The sequence below is a fragment of the Sphaerodactylus townsendi genome, linkage group LG02 (assembly GCF_021028975.2).
Source record: "Sphaerodactylus townsendi isolate TG3544 linkage group LG02, MPM_Stown_v2.3, whole genome shotgun sequence".
Lineage (NCBI taxonomy): Eukaryota > Metazoa > Chordata > Lepidosauria > Squamata > Sphaerodactylidae > Sphaerodactylus > Sphaerodactylus townsendi.
In genome coordinates, this window is record NC_059426.1 from 38,468,224 (window position 1) to 38,485,589 (window position 17,366).

Consider the following 17,366-nt stretch of genomic DNA (forward strand, 5'->3'; position numbering starts at 1 on the left):
GCTGTGAAGGAAGTTGAAGGTAAACAAAAGGAGGGGGGGGGTGGGGCGGCTAGTCAGCAGTCGACTCTCAGCAGTCGACTCTTTCAGCTCTTCCACCCCTCCCCTTCACACACACACAGAGACTCCCTGGAGCCAGGAGGCGAGGCCAGCCAGCAATGCAACACGTCCGTCTGGGAGTCTGGAAAGCAAGGATTAAAAAAAGGGAAGAGACAAGGTAACTAGCTCTCAAGACTCCAGTGGGTCAGAGGCAGCCAGGGACCTTCTCAGCTAAAGTTTGCTCCCTCTCCTGGGATGCAAAGCAAACCTTTCTCTTTCCTCCCTTCTGTCTGCAAAACGGCTTTGTATTTGCTATGGGACGAAAAAGGAGGAGCAGTGCAGGTCTGAACTCAGTGGTTGGCAAACACAGGGCAGGCATTCCTCCCAGTGACCTAATATTCAGGGGCTCCCCTGCAAGTTTCCCCTGAAAAAATTGCAGCATTAGGCCCTCCCTCTTTTGGAAAAGATCCTCCCTTCCTGCTTTGTTTATCAGATAGACTCTTCTGTCTTTTGAGTCAGAAAGGATTAATGACATCAACCTCTGATTTTGTGATCCATCATCCTTGGGATTCTGTCCCATTCAATTCCCCACTGGCTCTACAAACCCTGTACACAATCATTGAATTGCTTACTTGTACTCAAAACAAATTTTAAAATATCCATTTTATTTACATAATTGTAAGACCCTTTGAGTTCTGCAAAATGGAAAGGAGGTTAAGAAACATTTAAAATAAATAAGTAAAATTAATAAAGAGCCTGACATTCTAAAACTCTATGTTGCCATTCATTTCTTACTGGTCTAGTTACAGAAGGAGAGGCCTACACCCTCTGATTGCGTGGGGACTCACACAGGAGCCTTTGCCAAATTTGCAGGTGGGGTGGGATGCTGGCAGCTTTGCTTTGTTCTGTATGTTTCTCCTTTGCAGCCCTTAGGGTGGGGTGGTAGAGCTGCCAGGTATGAGTTCCAGCAGGCTGGAGTCCAGCATCTTGGACTGGGATGGTGCTTTGGGAGTCTGGAGATGGTGGGAGGGGGCTGAAGGATTTCCGCTTCCTGAGACTTTAGAGCCTTTTCAGTGGTTTCTAAGGTGAGGAAAATAACAGTTCATTTGGGGGGACTTTGCACTGGATTTCTGTTACAATGTAAATGGGTCATTCACTCTTTTTAATTGTTGTCCTTGCAGGGTATTCACAAGGTGATGGCCTCTACCTAAACATTCCTCCCCCACTCTGGTTGTGGTGGGTTTTCCAGACTGTGTGGCCTTGGTCTGGTAGATCTTGTTCCTAACGTTTCACCAGCATCTGTGGCTGGCATCTTCAGAGGTGCATCCTCTAGTGAGAAACTGGTTGTTGTGGGTTTTCTGGGCTGTGTGGCCGGGTCTGGTAGATCTCTTGTTCTACTGCTCTCACTGCATCTGTGGCTGGTGCATCTTCAGAGGTATCACAGAGAAATCATATTGTGGTTTTCCAGGCTGTGTGGCTTGGTCTGGTAGATCTAGTGAATGGTTTTTCCTATAATTGTTATAGTGAATGAGCCTAATGACTTTGTCATTACTATCCTTTGATGTATCTGTGTCTGAGCCTGTGTGTGGTGTGCGCGCTTTCCTGTTTGTCACTGCCTACATCGCACACCATTGTTTGTTTGTTCGGTGGCTTATTGAACAATTGTAAACAGCTTTGGTTTCTCTCCTACTTAAGAACATAAGAACTAGCCTGCTGGATCAGACCAGAGTCCATCTAGTCCAGCACCTGCTACTCAGAGGCCCACCAGGTGCCTTTGGGGGAGCCTCATGCAGTGAGGTGAGCTAAATGGCTCTCATGGCTGCTGCTCCTACACCTGGTCTGCTAAGGCATTTGCAATCTGAGATCAAGGAGGATCAAGATTGGTAGCTATAAATCGACTTCTCCTCCATAAATCTGTCCAACCTTAAAGCTATCCAGGTTAGTGGCCATCACCACCTCCTGTGGCAGCATATTCCAAACACCAATCACACGTTGCATGAGAAGAAGTGTTTCCTTTTATTAGTCCTAATTCTTTCCCCCAGCATTTCTAATGTGACTGCCCCCCTAGTTCTTAGTAGAGCTAGAGAAAGAGAGAAAAATTTCTCTCTGTCAACATTTTCTACCCCATGCATAATTTTATAGGACTTCAATCATATCCCCCCTCAGCCGCCTCCTCTCCAAAATAAAGAGTCCTAAACGCTGTAGCCTCTCCTCATAAGGAAGGTGCTGCAGTCCCTCAATCATCCTTTTGCCCTCTCTCTGCACTTTTCTGTCTCTCTTTCATATCCTTTTGAGATGTGGTGACCAGAACTGAACACAGTACCTGGCAATGCACTCACGGCTTTATATAAGGGCATGATAACTTTGTAGTTTTATTATCAACTCCTTTCCTAATTATCCCTCTCAGATAGAGTTTGCCTTTTCAAAGCTGCTATGCATTGAGTTGACATTCCCATGGAACTATGAACTAAGATTCCAAATCCCTCTGGTTCAGACTGAGGAAGAATTGACCCTTATGTATGTGAAGTTTGGATTTTGCCCTATGTGCATCACTTTGGCATTTTCCTACATTGAACTGCATTTGCCATTTCTAGCCCACTCACCTAATTTATCAAGGTCCGCTTTGGAGTTTTCAGAATCCCTTTGTGTGGTTCTCTACCACCTCTACATAATTTGGTAGGTATCATCTGCAAACTTGGCCACTACACTACCCACCTCCTACTTCCAGGTCATTTATGAATAGGGTTAAAGAGCACTGGTCCCATAACTGGATCCTTGGAGGACACCCACCCCTATATCTCTTCATTGTGAGAACTTCCCATTTGCCCACCCTTTGTTTCCTGTTCTCAACCAGTTTTAATCCATAGGAGGACTTCCTCTTATTCCCTTCATTGCTGAGTTTCTTTTCAACAGTCTCTGTGAGGAACTTTGTCAAAAGCCTTTGGAAATCCAAGTAGACAATGTCCTGGTTCCCATTATCCACATGCCTGTTTACACCTCTCAAAGAACTCTAGTGTTTTGTAAGACAGGATTCTGTTTCCTCTGCAAAAGCCATGCTGACTCTTCCTCAGCAGGTGTTGCTCTTCGACATGGTTCATAATTTTATCGGTAATGATAGATGCTACTAATCACTAGAACAGATGTCAAACTGACTGGTTTGTAATTCTGGTCCCCTAGGCCCTTTCTAAAGATTGGTGTGACATCGGCCATCTTCCAGTCTTATTTATTTATTTATTTATTGTTTAAACTTTTATATCAGCCTCCCATCCCCAAGGGCTCTGGGTCTTCAGGGATGGGAGGCTGGATTCTTTGTGGATAAGTTGCATATTAAAAGGAGAAGATCAGTACCCCCATGCTTGAGCTCTTTAAGAACCTTTTGGATGAATGCAACTGGGCCAGGGGATTTGGTAGCATTTAGTTTATCAATGGCTGCCAGAACTTCTTCCTTGTCTACCACTATCTTCGCTTAGTTCCCTTTGATTCTCCTAAGAAGCTTGGTTCAGGTGCAGGAATTTTCTCACCTCTCTTGGGTGAAGACAGATGCAAGAATTTGTTCAGCTTCTTGGCACTTCCCTTGCCATCTTTAGCACACACCTTATTCCTTTGTCATCTAACGGGCCTACCGCTTCCTAGCTGGCTTTCCTGCTTTTGATGTAATTTGAAGAACTGTTTGTTACTGGTCTTGATGTTCGCAGCCATGCCTCATAATTTTTTTTTGTCTCCCTTTACAGCTAACTTGCTTCTTTGCCACCATTTGTGTTCTCTGTATTCTTTCATCAGTTGTTGGACTTCCATCTTTCTAAAAGCATCTTTTCTCCCCACACTTCCCTCAACCTCCCTTTGTTAACCATTTTTATGGCTTTCTTTGACTGTAAGGCCTGCCTTTCCAAACCTGCGGAAATACATTCCAGTTTCGTTTCTGAAGACTGTATTTTAAAATAACTCCAAGCATCTGGACAGTTTTGATTCTCTTGATTTTCCCTTTCCAGCTTCCCAAGCACTATCCCCCTCATCTTTGAGAGAATTTCCTTCTGAAGGCAAATAACTACATTAGTAGTTGTCACTTGTCTACATGCAGAGATACTCCTGAATCTGACAGCATTGTGGTCGCTGTTCCCTATCGCTCAACAACACTGACTTCCCACCAGGTCCCAAAACACATCTAATTAGATCTAGGATCACCTCTCCCTGGTTGGACCCACAACCATCTTGCCCTAAGTCACAGACATTTAGCATATCAAGGAATGTTCTCTCTCACTATGACCTGAGGGATGCATTTTCCTGTTTATATGGGACAAGCAAATCCCATTACTCACCATATATTTTTGTATTTATTACCCTCTGATTTCTTTTTCCATCTCAGAATCCCTTCTTGTGCACCTTTGGTCAGGGACCTATAATTACATTCCTAATGTTAAACTATGCTTCACCCCCTGATATTGATATCCACAGTGCTTCTGTAGAGGAATCAGCTCCCCAAAATTGTCTATTTTATGTGACACTCATGCCTCTCTTTGATGTAGAGGGCCACCCCACCCCAATACGCCTCTTGTCTATCCTTTCCTGTAGACTGCAACTGGGATAGCCAGCATCCCACTGGTTCTCCTCATTCCACCATGTCTCTGTGGATGCCCACTATATCAATGTCCTCTCAAAAACTCTGTACTCCAGCTCCCCATTTTTTTTAGGTCGGCACTTACTATTAGCATAGAGACACTGTATATTCTCTGTCTCTGTCCCTAACCTTGGGATTTCAGTGTTTTCCTCTTAGCCTTTGTACACTAATACTTATCACATGCTCCTTGCTTGTATGTGGTTGATTTAGAAAAACCTCTCTCTCTCAATCTGCATCCCATAGATACTGTATTCTGAACCTAAGTCACCTCTGCCCTGCGGTCGCTTCCCCAGGGATCAATTTAAAGCTGTTCTGCCACCTTTTAATGCTGAGCCAGCAGCCTGGTTCCTTTGGTTAAGATGAAGTCTGCCCCTTTTGTACAGGCCTGCCTTGTCCTGTTCCCAGTTCTCATACCCAGAAACCCTCTGCCTCACCCACCTTCTCATCCACACATTGGAGACTCCTGTATCTCCTCATGCCTAGCTCTGCCTGGTACAGGAACAGGTAGTACTCGGAGAATGCCACCTTGGGGTCCTGGATTTTAAACCTGTTTCCTAGCAGCCTAAATTTAGCTTCCGGAACTCCTCCTGCTGCATTTCCAATGTCATTATTGATGCCCATGTGGACTACAACTGCTGACTACTTCAGCACTGCTCCAATAGCCTATCTAGACGGGACATCCGCAACCTTCGCACTAGGCAGGCAGCCACCATGCGGGTCATCATGCCTCCACAAACCCAACTCTCTATATTCCTAATGATCAAATCAAATTCACTACAAGGAGCCCCTCTACCTCCCCCCCCCCCGAGGTATCCTCTCAATGCAGAGGATATCTGACTACCAGCTAAGGAAGGGTCCTATCTAAGGAGCTCTTCCACCACCTCAGACTGGCACCCTCTGTCCACACAGAACTTATTTCCAAAGACCAAGTTATTGTTGTTGTATTTTCTAAAAGTTATTTTCAAAGCACTTTTCACAGTAAAAAAAATTTTTTAAAGCATTTTTTGTGCTATTTCTAAGCTGTGTTGTGCATGGCCCATTGCTGTGCCTGATTTAAGAGTTGGGGTATTGTATTCCTATAAATGGATGGATTTTAGAAACACCTAGTGCAAAAAAAAAAAAATTGGTCGTGGTGGGTGGCTGCATAACCTGTAGGTTTTGCCTAGGGCCACAGTTTCCATTCTCAAGCAGCCTCTGACAATGCTACATTATCTACCCTCCAAAGCAGTCATTTTCTCCAGGGAAACTGATCTCTCTATTCTGGAGATCAATTGTAATTCCAGGACATCTCCAGGCTCTATCTGGAGGTTGGGAACCCTACTTTCAATAGCAAAGAAGGTGATTATGCCTTTTACAGAATCAGGCCATTTGTCCATCTAGGTCAGCATTGTCTATTCTGACTGGCAGCGGCTCCCTGGGGCTGAGGTAGAGGCCTTTTCCATCCTGATTTTTTAAACTGAAGATGCCAGGGAGTGCCAAGCAGATGCTCTGCCTCTGAGCTCCACCAGTAAGATCTCAGTTCTACTCTGGCCAGAGGGTCAAAGACTGCAGGGCAGCTGAATCATCTTCATCCCATTCAGAACACCAACCAGGAAAAGTCAGCCTGCCACTCAAGGGACAAGAACAGAACTTTAAGCATTTCAGACGTTCTCAGACCCACCTTCCAGCTTCCATTCCCCTCTTTCTCCTCCTTCCTTTTCATGGCTTTCCATTTGCAAGCCTTGTGATGGGGTCCTGGATCTTAGTTTAAGTTTCTAGCAGCAAAGCCCATTGTGGGCCCTAGGAAAGGGTGGAAAAGGAATCATCTCCCTTGCAATGGGCTTTGCTGCTAGAAACTTAAAAGAAGCTTCCACAAGAGAGATGTGAAGAGTGGGAAGACAGGAAGAGAGGGGAGGGGTCAGAGGGGCTGGTCCCAGGTTAGGACAAAGAGAGAGACATCCCATTCAAGAAGATAGCACGTGTATACATACTTAGAGTAATGAAGCACCCCTGCCCCCCAAATGTTCAAGCATGCTGAATCAACACTTTTACCTTACAACTCTTCTTCAACAAAGTCCATCAGCTCCTTCCAGCCTAAGGAATCTTTTTGCCTCCAACAAAATCCAGTGTAGCTTTCTTCCAGAGGCAGAACCACATGGAAGTGAAGGAAGGCTCCAAACTTTGCTGAATTGACAGGTAGGCTACAAGCCAATTTACTAGATCCAGTGATGCATGAGTGGAAATTAAAATGGGCTTAGTGTGGTTCTGCAGGTGGCACCAGAAGTAGAAGAGCTGCAGCAAGACACTTTACTGTAATTATCAATGTGCCTGTGGGGAAATGGAAGGTACAACAAATGGGTTTTCATGATTTAATTTGGTTCTGAAATGGTAGCAGAAGAAATGCCCTGTGATAGGTTTTGTGTATGTGGAAAAGAGACCAGGGATACAAAACGTCCACTTAGCACAAGGAGAGAAGATGGCAAAATTTTAACATTTCTGCTTATATAAGAGCCCTGTGTGTAGGGTTGCCAACCTCCAGGCAGGGCCTGGAGATCTCCAGACACATAGATCAGTGCCTCTCTCCATCACCAAATCTCCAGAAGTTTCCCAACTAGTAGCTGACAACCTTAGTTGCACATATGGAACTCTTCCATGGCATCGAACCCAAAGTCTCAAACATGGTCTTTGGTCCCGAATTCAAGCAGCATAGAGATGTTTTCCTTTTCTATGAGGATCTTATGTTACTCTCTCTGGCCATTTTGAACACATTTTTTCCCCATAAGGCCATTGTCTATAGTTTAAGTACCGCAGTATACATTGAGCTGTTCACACACTATAGTACACTGAGTAATTGAAAGCTGGAGAACTGAAAATTAAACACCATGCATTAATACCATCCATTAATATTAGTAATGCAAAAAAATTCACTTAAAGAATGCCCTAGTTCACAGGTGTCAAACTCGCGGCCCTCCAGATGTTATGGACTACAGTTCCCATCATCCCCTGCCAGCATCATGCCCTCTGGAGGGCAGCAAGTTTGACACCTGTGCTCTAATTTGTCTGTCCCACACTTGGCTGGCACGCCCAGCATTTCAACATGGGAGCAGGATCTCTGAAACAAGGGGGCTTTCCCCACTTACCTTCTGCTGCGCGCTACTCCGGGAAAGTAGCACGGGGTCCAGCGGCGCTCCCCACTTGCAAGGACAGCAACCACGCAGCCACCCCGACGCTGCCGCTCTTGCACCACCTCAGCGCTCGTCATTCCTGGCGCTGAAAAAAGGCACCTTTTTATGACCCCGTGCAGAGCGCGGGGTCATGGGGAACCCCGAGAGCACGCCAGGAATGACGCGCGCTGAGGGGGCGCGAGAGCGGCGCGCAGCAGAAGGTGAGTGGGGAAAGCCCCAAGTACACATCTGAACTCACTAACTCTGTGAATGACATTGTATTCTGATACCACAATTATGATTGGCTGCAGAAGAGACTGCAAGGTGCTATTCAAGTGTTCAGCCTATGGATTACAATAAACTAGAGTTCAACAAAGCAGAGAGATGCCCCTTCCCCCACCATTCTTGATCTACGCTTGGCACGCTTGGTGCAGAAGGTTCTGTTGTGGTTGATGAAACAAACGGGATGTGGAGATCAGAGAGGTGGTTGGATGCCTAAAATGGGCTCATTAGAAATCAAGCACAGTTCAGCTGCAATAAGGAGGAAGGATAACTTTAAATAGTCTCAGGTTGGAGATGAATATTTTTTGTGGTTGTGACAATGATATAGTAGCCATTGTTGCTTGTGCGTGTTCACAGTTATGGATTTTCTTTCTTTTTAAAAAAAATTTCAACATTTTTTAAACATACAAGAAAAAGTAAAAAGTAAATGAATAATAGAAAACAGACGTAATTACATCAAAGAAAAAGAAATCTACCCCTTGTTATATTGTCCATATTACGCAATGGATTCCGATACAACATTTTCTATTTAGTAATGAGACTTTATAAGGTTTTAACATCTTTATAATTTATATACTGCTAAGCATTTTTACTAGTCCATTTATATCTTAAACATTGTTAAGCTCCAATGTTCAAAATATTTCGTTTTTACATGGTCAGGTTGGATTGGTATGAAAAATAAGGACTCCATTTCTCCTCAGATTCATCTTTTGGATGTTGATTCACAAGATTAGTGAGTTTGGCCATGATAGCATATTCTCTGATTTTGCCTTCCCAGCACTCTATTTTGAGGTATAGTTATGGATTTTCCCCAGTCTGTAGTCCTTTAGCATTCCTTCACGTTTTCATCTGGCTTAATTTTATTCCAGTTAATAAGGAACAGCTTCCAAATGTTAATAATTCTTGCATACTCCTCCACCCAGTTCTTTTCCCCAAATTTCATTATTCCTCCTACAAAAAGAAAAAAAGAACCATACAGCTTTTTCATGGCTTCAAAATTTTCAGAAATTTTACATCTCTCATTGAATGTAATATAAGATCAAGTATGAACTCAATTCCAGCCTACAGAGATGTGAGGAAATGACAGCTGTGGAGGATGAAATTGAAGTCCTAGAGTGGCATCACACTAGTGGTGGGATTCTAAAGCTTCAACAACTGATTCGCCGCCCCCCACCGCATACCCCCTGCCGCGCCCCCTCCAGCCACTCACTTACTTGGCTGCTGTGCCCCCCTTTTCGATGTTGGGAGGAGGCAAGGGAAGGCGGTGCCTGCAGGTCGGGCTTCTTTCACCAAAGTGGGCCACGCACCTGGGGGCCGGCTGCATGGCCTGGGGGGAGGCTTTCTCCGGCATTAGCTGGGAGGTCTGGGTGGGCAGTGGTGGCACGGCCTTCGGGGGTGGCCTGCTGGAGCGCCAGCAGGTCACCCTGGCAGGCCACGTGACCAAAAGGCATGCTGTTGGAGACATAGGTCACTCCATGTCCCTATACGCCTCTGCAGACAGGCTCCTGTAACTTTGCAAATGGGCTTTTCTGGCTGAGCTGTGGTTTGATATAGTTTGTATCATGTTCACAAGCAGGACATTCTTCAGAATTCACCACAGAGACCTAGTCCTAGTAGGGCGAAAAGTACCGTGTGGGAAGGGGGGAGGGGAGGATAGCTTCCTTCTGCCCTTTCTCCCCTTTTCAAAGGTTGCTGCTGCCAGGGAGAAGCACACCATGGGGGAAGGAAAAACTATGGCGCTCTACAGCAAGGACTGCTGGGAAATGTAGTCCTTGCCCCTCCAAGAGCAGCTGGAATCTGTGCCTTCCTTGATGGCCAAGGGCAACACTTTCCAGCAGTCCTTGCTTCTTCTGGTTTGTCATCAGGAAACTCAATTATATAGTAAAATAAATTTATTGTGAGGTTTTCAAATCCGTGTTTTCTCCCAAAAAGTCTATTGTAGGTTCGGAAAGTATTCCATGACTCCCTCAGGTTTCTCAAGAGGATAATACTCTCTTTTCAGTACCCCAGCATTTGTCTGGGAACTCTCTCTCTCTATAGTCCACATTTCTCAGCTAACCCTTTAGAAACCTTAAAGGGTGATACTTTAACTGGGCCAGGCCAGGGAGTTCTACCCCTGCTAACTGGACAGCAACTGTTCAACTCAGAGCTCTCAGTTCAATTCAATTCAAAAACCTCTAGCTGACAGACTTTCCCTCTCAGTACTCCTGAGGTTAACCAATCAACTGCTTGGGTCAACCTGTCACTCCAGGCTCTCTGCTGCTGAGGGGAAATTAACTCTTGACAGCCCAGGCACTTTCTGCATAGCATATCCAAACAGTCCCATGCTGCTGAGAGTGGGAGATTTCCCGCAACAAAGTAACCAGAGGTGGGATCCAGCAGGTTCTCACCAGTTCCCGAGAGTGGGTTACTAATCATTTGTGTGTGCCGAGAGGGGGTTACTATTTGGATCTGCTTTTCCGTTAGAAATTCCATTAGGTCCAAAAATCATCAAGTCCTGTTGTTTCCTATGTGGCTGGTTAGCGAAGGTAGAAAACGGGATAATTCTCCCTGTTGGGCTGTTTTAAAAACATGTTTTAGTAATATGGTAAAGTACCTTGATTTAAGGGAAAGTATCCTTCTTTTGATTTCTAGAAACAAAATTAGAGTATTTAAGAGAAAGTATTAAGTATTTGACAGGCAGTCAATTAGAGGAGAAGTAGTTGTTTCTGTTGGCAGTAGACGATAGGACTTGCTATAATGAGTTTAAATTATGGACAGAAAGATACCAGCTGGAAATTAGGAACTTTTTTACAGTAAGAGTTTTTTACAGTAACAGAGAAATTCTCAATGCCCCGCCCCTAGAATGCCCGGCCACGCCCCCGTCGTGCCCCACCCAGCCCCATTGGTGCTATGCCACTGTTTGAATTCCACCACCATGGGAACCTGTTACTAAAATTTTTGGATCCCACCAGTGAAAGCAACCCTATTAGGAATAGGATGAAGTGGGAATTGGATATCTGCCATGACAAACTGGCAAAAATCACCCACCCCTTCCATCATCAGAAATCCTCTGCAAGATACAGCTTTCCAAGTTTCATCATGACAGTGGTTCATCAGTGATTTAGTGGTTATAATTCGTCAGGGCTAGGAGCAAGCTTACCACTATTTCTCAGTATGCCTCTTACAAGAGGGTCATTTTAGCTGAATCTTGCTTTAAATATCTCTCTTGACCAAGGGATTACTCAATCTCTTTCTTATCCCCTGGATAAGAAGGCAATTCTAGTTTATTAATGAAGAGAATAGTAGCTGCTGTTGAGAGAGCTTTTTAGAGAATTTCATTCTAAGAAGATTTGAATGTACTCATGTACTGCTTGATCCTCTTTTTTAGTAATTAGGCCTCTGATATTTGCCTTAATTTGTTTTCTACAAACAAATAACTAGAACAGTGTCAATATTTCCCTATCAAACATATTCCTCACTTTTGGTATATCAACCATGCTATGTTGATTACAACACATTTTTTCCTCCTAATGCCTCAAGTTTGCAATGTATTGATTAACAAGTTGAGAGAGATTATTCCTTCATGCCAGGTGACAGTGCCACTCGGGGAGAAATTACTACAGGTACTTGACATATTGAGGAGGTGATAAACTACAGGAAGGATGCTGTTGATGTTTGGGGCCCATCTGCTTGTACAATATTTTTTCTGCCCGTCAGGTGGAGGAGTGGGGAATCAAACCTGGTTTTCCAGATTAGACTCCACTTGCTGTTAACCACTACACCACGCTGGCTCTCATAGCTCAAGAGGAAGTGGTACAGGCTGGTGCGATCCCATTTCCCCATTGTGCATAACCACCACAAGCATGCAATATACCTTGTATTTAAAAATACATATATTTATTTCATTTTACCTTTCAAAACAAATTTTGGTAGACACTGTGGTATTATATCCCATTGAAGTGCCTCTTCTTCCCAACCTCACTCTCCTCAAGTTTTACCGCCAAAATCTCTAGGTATTTCCCAATGCGGAGCTGGCAACCCTACTATTATGGCTAGTCCTCATTTATTGCCCTTCATTCTGCCCTCCCCCATTAAAAATGCTCAAATGCAAAGGAATTAGAGTCACAAAATTCAAAAAGAAAACTCATGAAAATACTTTTGATTAAAACCAACCAAAAATAAAACAGAAAATTGAATTTCTGCATGTTGGCAGAGTAAAGCTGCAAAGGTGCACTATTTGATTAAGGTAATAGGTAAATATTTATTAAGGAACTACTCAGTAGATAGTAAAAATTAGTGGCACAGATAGTCTCCTAACTACATAACTAGCTAAGAGCAGAAAGTGAATGGCAGAATGATTTTTGAGAAGAAGGATACTGCCCCAAGGATAACAGTCAAGGATAGACAAGAAAGGACACTTACAAGAATGGGAAGTCCTATTCTCACTATTTTGCCTAATTGCTCATTTGCTGTCCTTTGCAGGGTCTTTTTCTCTACCTTCGTGCACTGGATATTGTCCATTCTAACAGAACTTTTCAAGAGGAGAGATTTCAAAGATGGGGAGAAGTTTCTGATTCTTCTCTAATTGTGACCCCCTGCCGCCTCCATTGAATGCTGAGAGGAGTCCGAGAAGGTTGCATCAGGTGTCCGCAGCCTTTTGGGAACACACCAAGGAAATACTTGGCAGCCTCCAAATGAAAATATGAAACACATGGTTCATATGAGGACTGGCTTAAAACAATTTAAAGTGAATATCAAGTATAACATCTTGTAAGATAGCCTTTAGGCCTTATTCTAGAACAAATTGACATCATGTGATTTTAGGATAAGTCCACAAATTAACAGTTCCTTAACACTGCCAAATATAAGGGAGTGTAACACAAACCAAACCGGGGGGGGGGGGGGGAAAGGATTCCCCTTTCACAAGTTCCAAGCCCCAGGGAGTTATTACCTCAGGAATTATTCCTTATTGACTTTAAGGACCTCCCTCAAAATGAGCACTGGAGCCCAATTTGTCTTACAGTTCCACAACAAAAGGTTTTATTTAAAATAAACAGTAAAGCTAAACTTCCCTTGGTAGGGTTGAGGAACAAATAAACATATACCAAAAAAAGAAGTATAGTCATTCAGTCAGTTTGTTTAGGTTCTCAAATGGTCCTATGACCAACAGTAAGTTGTTTGGCTCCCTGCCTAGAATCCTTGTGTCTACTGGCATAAAGTAAGAAGGGTCACAGTTCTTTCCTCAGGAAGCTGGTCTTCCATTTCAAATTAACCAGCCTCCCTCAGGTGCTTTCCTGCAGCCAAATCTAGGAGACCTCCCCTTAAGGAAGAGCAAACAAGCCCCAAAGACACGTTCCTAGGGTCACCCTAATTTTATATATTCTGTAGCCCTTGCAGGTTTTCGGGCTCAGACCCCTTTTGTGGAGTCTCCCTCACTCCAACTTTCCCCAGAGAAAAAGAGGCCCCTACAGCATTCCAGCTGCCTCCTTTTCTTCTCCCAGGCAATCAGGACTGGACAGGACTTAACTATTTCAGTGCAGTTTCTCACTGGAAACCACTTCCCAAATATGGGCATTTGTCACAGGGAGCATCTTTAAATAACAAATTGTAATTACGACGGTCTAAACATAATCAGTATAGTGAGTCTTTCCCCTCTCTCCATCTTATTGCTGCCTGTTCAAGATAATAAATATTCAAAATGAATATGCAACTTAACCTATCAAGAATTTTGACTTCTTTTTTTTTAATCTGTCTTGGTCTGCTTACTACATACCTTACAGGAGGCAGTGAAAGGCTGCTTCAGAGCCAATGAATGGAGCAAAAGCACAGCAGGGGAAAGAAGGGCTTTCTTTCTGGGCATTAGTTGAACTATGCTGTCATTTCACCTTGCTGTGAGATCAGAGGGGTTAAAACTACTCAAAAACGATCCTGTGTTGGAGAGCATTGAACAACTGATTCTTATAGGGTATATAGAACATATGGTAGTTTAGGCAGCATCCGTTTATGAATTCCTGAGAAGTAACAGCCTGCGTTTCTGCCAGTAGGTGGCAGTAGTAATAGCAAAAGTTGCTGTAGTGTCTCTTTCATAGGTCTTTTCCACATGAGCTGTTTACAACATATTTTGCCACCAAATGCTACAATTTTTCTTTTAATTCCACGTTTTCCCCCCTCAGTTTGGTTCTAAAAATGTTTTCCTGTCATTTTTTCCTCTGCTATTTTCCCAAACACTTTTACCACAATATTTGTTTCTATCTGCTTCCAAGCCAGCTTCAGAGGAAGAAGAAGAGGAGGAGGAGGAGGAGGAGGAGGAGGAGAAGGAGGAGGAGGCGGCGGCGTTTGGATTTATATCCCCCTTTCTCTCCTGTAAGGAGACTCAAAGGGGCTTACAAACTCCTTTCCCTCCCCCCACAAACACCCTGTGAGGTGGGTGGGGCTGAGAGAGCTCCAAAGAACTGTGACTAGCCCAAGGTTCCCCAGCTGGCATGTGTTGGAGTGCACAAGCTAATCTGGTTCACCAGATAACCTCCACAGTTTATGTGGATCACGTTGAAATGGCCTGTATTTCTCTGCTCCACCAAAAACATGGCCTCAGCCACACCCCCATGTAATCGGTCAACCTCTCTTTCAGCCATTTTCTCCTTCCCCTTGTCCTGTTTTTGAAAGGAATTGTTATTTTTTCCTCTTTGTCATATCACATTAGTGATGTAATGTTAAAGCACAGATACAAGACAGGTTGATTGGATCAATTTTGTCAATTTCACCTTGAACTAGTGATGTAACATTAAGGCAAAGATACACTGTGTCCACAGTTAGAATTGAGTGAAATTGACAAGGGGAGTTGCTTTTGCCAGAAGGAATTGAGGAGCGGTTTTTGCTGGAAGAAATTGACAAGGGACTGCCACAGCATCCATTGTATGTTACTACAGCTGTAATTTGGCAGAAAAATGTGGGAGTTGTTTTCTTTTCCTTCAGGCAATGGCATGTGCTTCAGAAGTTGTTTTGACTTCCATTTTATATGGGTAATTCTCCATGGTAGAAATGGTGGCCAAAATAATCCCTCAACTTTTGTTTGGATGAATGAATCCACACTTCAACAATACTGTTGGATATCCACATGCCTATTTTCTGCTTTAAATAACAGGATTGCCTCGATGTGTATCATACGATATCTGTCCAGAAACCAAACAATCACTTATGAAAACTAGAGCTTGGTCAATTACCATCAAATACAGGCTGAAAGTTTTCTTTAATCATCATCCGTCAAGTCTTCCATCTTCAATGTTAGAGGATTCCTATTTATCCAATCGGCATAGCAAAATCTTCCTCATGATTAAATCCATAGGAATTGACTTTGATCTTCTACTTCAGTTTGATCAAGCAACTATAAGGAGAACAATTGTTCAGAAGATCCGATGTTCAGAAGACCATAAGGCAGCAACACCTGCATCTACATAAACCAAGAATTTGCTCACCTCAATTTCTAGGCATCCAACATGATCATAATTCCAACTTGTCCTGTCTAACTAACTTGGAACCATTAACAGATGGGTGTTTATGATGGCCAGAATTAAGTCCTCCCCATCCTCAGGGCTCTCAGGGAGATTCCATACGCTCTATGTTTATGTTCATGAGGGGGAAAATGCCAGATTCCACCACTCACATACTTGTCGATTGCCATCACTATAGGGATCTGCATGAGAAATTAATTGATCCTGCAATCCATCTGAGTACAGCCTTAAATAACATGGATCAAAAGAAACAACTCTAATTTATCGGATATATCCAAAAATCACCAGTTTGCTAGCCAAGTTTTTAACATTGATACTAAAAATGAAGCCATCCTAAATGGAGATGTTTCTTTTAAATTTATTCCTTGTATAAATTATTAATCTAAACTCAAATTTTAATCTCTGTGTTTATTTTTATCTGTGTCTTTTGTGGATATTAATTTGCATAGTATGTCAATGAAGGTATTTCAAATTAAAATTCAATTGAATTGCCACTTCAATGGAACTGCACAGTAATGCTAGAGGACCTGTACAAAAGGAAAAGGGGGGAGGGTAGTTCTTCTGCATCATGGATGATGTTACACCACCATTAGGAATAGTATGTTTTCAGCAGTAGAGTGTTGAATAAATGCCACTGAAGGGACAAAGGGAAAACTACAGAGAGAATGGAGGTGAGCACAAACTGTTCCCAAGACACATGGTCCCTTCTGCACATGCAGAATAATGTACATTCACTCCACTTTCACAATTGTTTAAACATGGATTTTGCTATTCTGCACAGTAAAATCCAGCTTCAAAGTGCATTGAAAGTAGATTGAAAGTGTATTATTCTGCATGTGCGGAAGGGGCCATGTGGTTGGCCTGTTGGGAAAATCTGTGGTAAACTGTGTATGTGGGAAGGGCCAAAGTGTAGAAATGGTTGGAAAAATTCCCAGAAGTCACTTGCTGTATTTTGTTAATTATAACCTTCTTGAAGTTTCTAATCTCAGAAGATAGCTTTAACTTTATTTTTGTCAAAATGAAAAGGCCAGAGAGTACTGGTAAAACCACACTTTTAGCAAGGTTATAAAAGGGTTTGTGGTGTCACTGCCATAGTGTGGTTCATGGTTTTCAGCCCCATGCGCTTCTTTGTCCTCCCAATCGACCCCAGTGACTGCCACCAGGTAAAATAAGGCCTTTCATTTCGTTTATTTAAAATGCCCAGTCAGGGCTAGATCATGACACTGATCACGATGAGGCCCTCAGCTGTCATTTTAGGAGGCCCCATACAATAAAGATACAAGTTTATAATTCTCACCGAAAGGGCAGTGAAAACATAAATCTCCCTTGGCTGCCTCAGATCACCTGAGCTGGGAGTCTGCAGGTGCTGGGTCGCCATCTCCAGGTGTTCCTGGCCTGGGCTGGGAGACACAGCTGAGGGCAAGTGCTGCTGGCCAGTTTGTTGCTGAGGGAGGAAAGTCTGATTGCCCGGGGTTGATTGCTGGCCCTGCTTTCTGCTGTTGCTGTTGAGAGGTGGGGATGCTGCAAGCCTTTAAATTGCCAGGCTCCTCCTGGCCAGATGCACAAGCTGAAGGGCAAGAGTTAAAGGGTTCTTGGCCTGTAGCCCCTACAATTAGTTCAGAGGCTTTACATTGCTGTGCTTGTTATCCCTTTTAGCTTAGCTAGACATTTGGTGAGCTTTGAAAATTTCGGTTAGAAGGTGATCTCAGGTTAGTCTCAGATGGGAAGGCCAACAGGCATTTGTGGGGTGTTTTAGTGAGACACCTTTGTGGGAGAGACCCAGAATTCTGTTTCAGTACC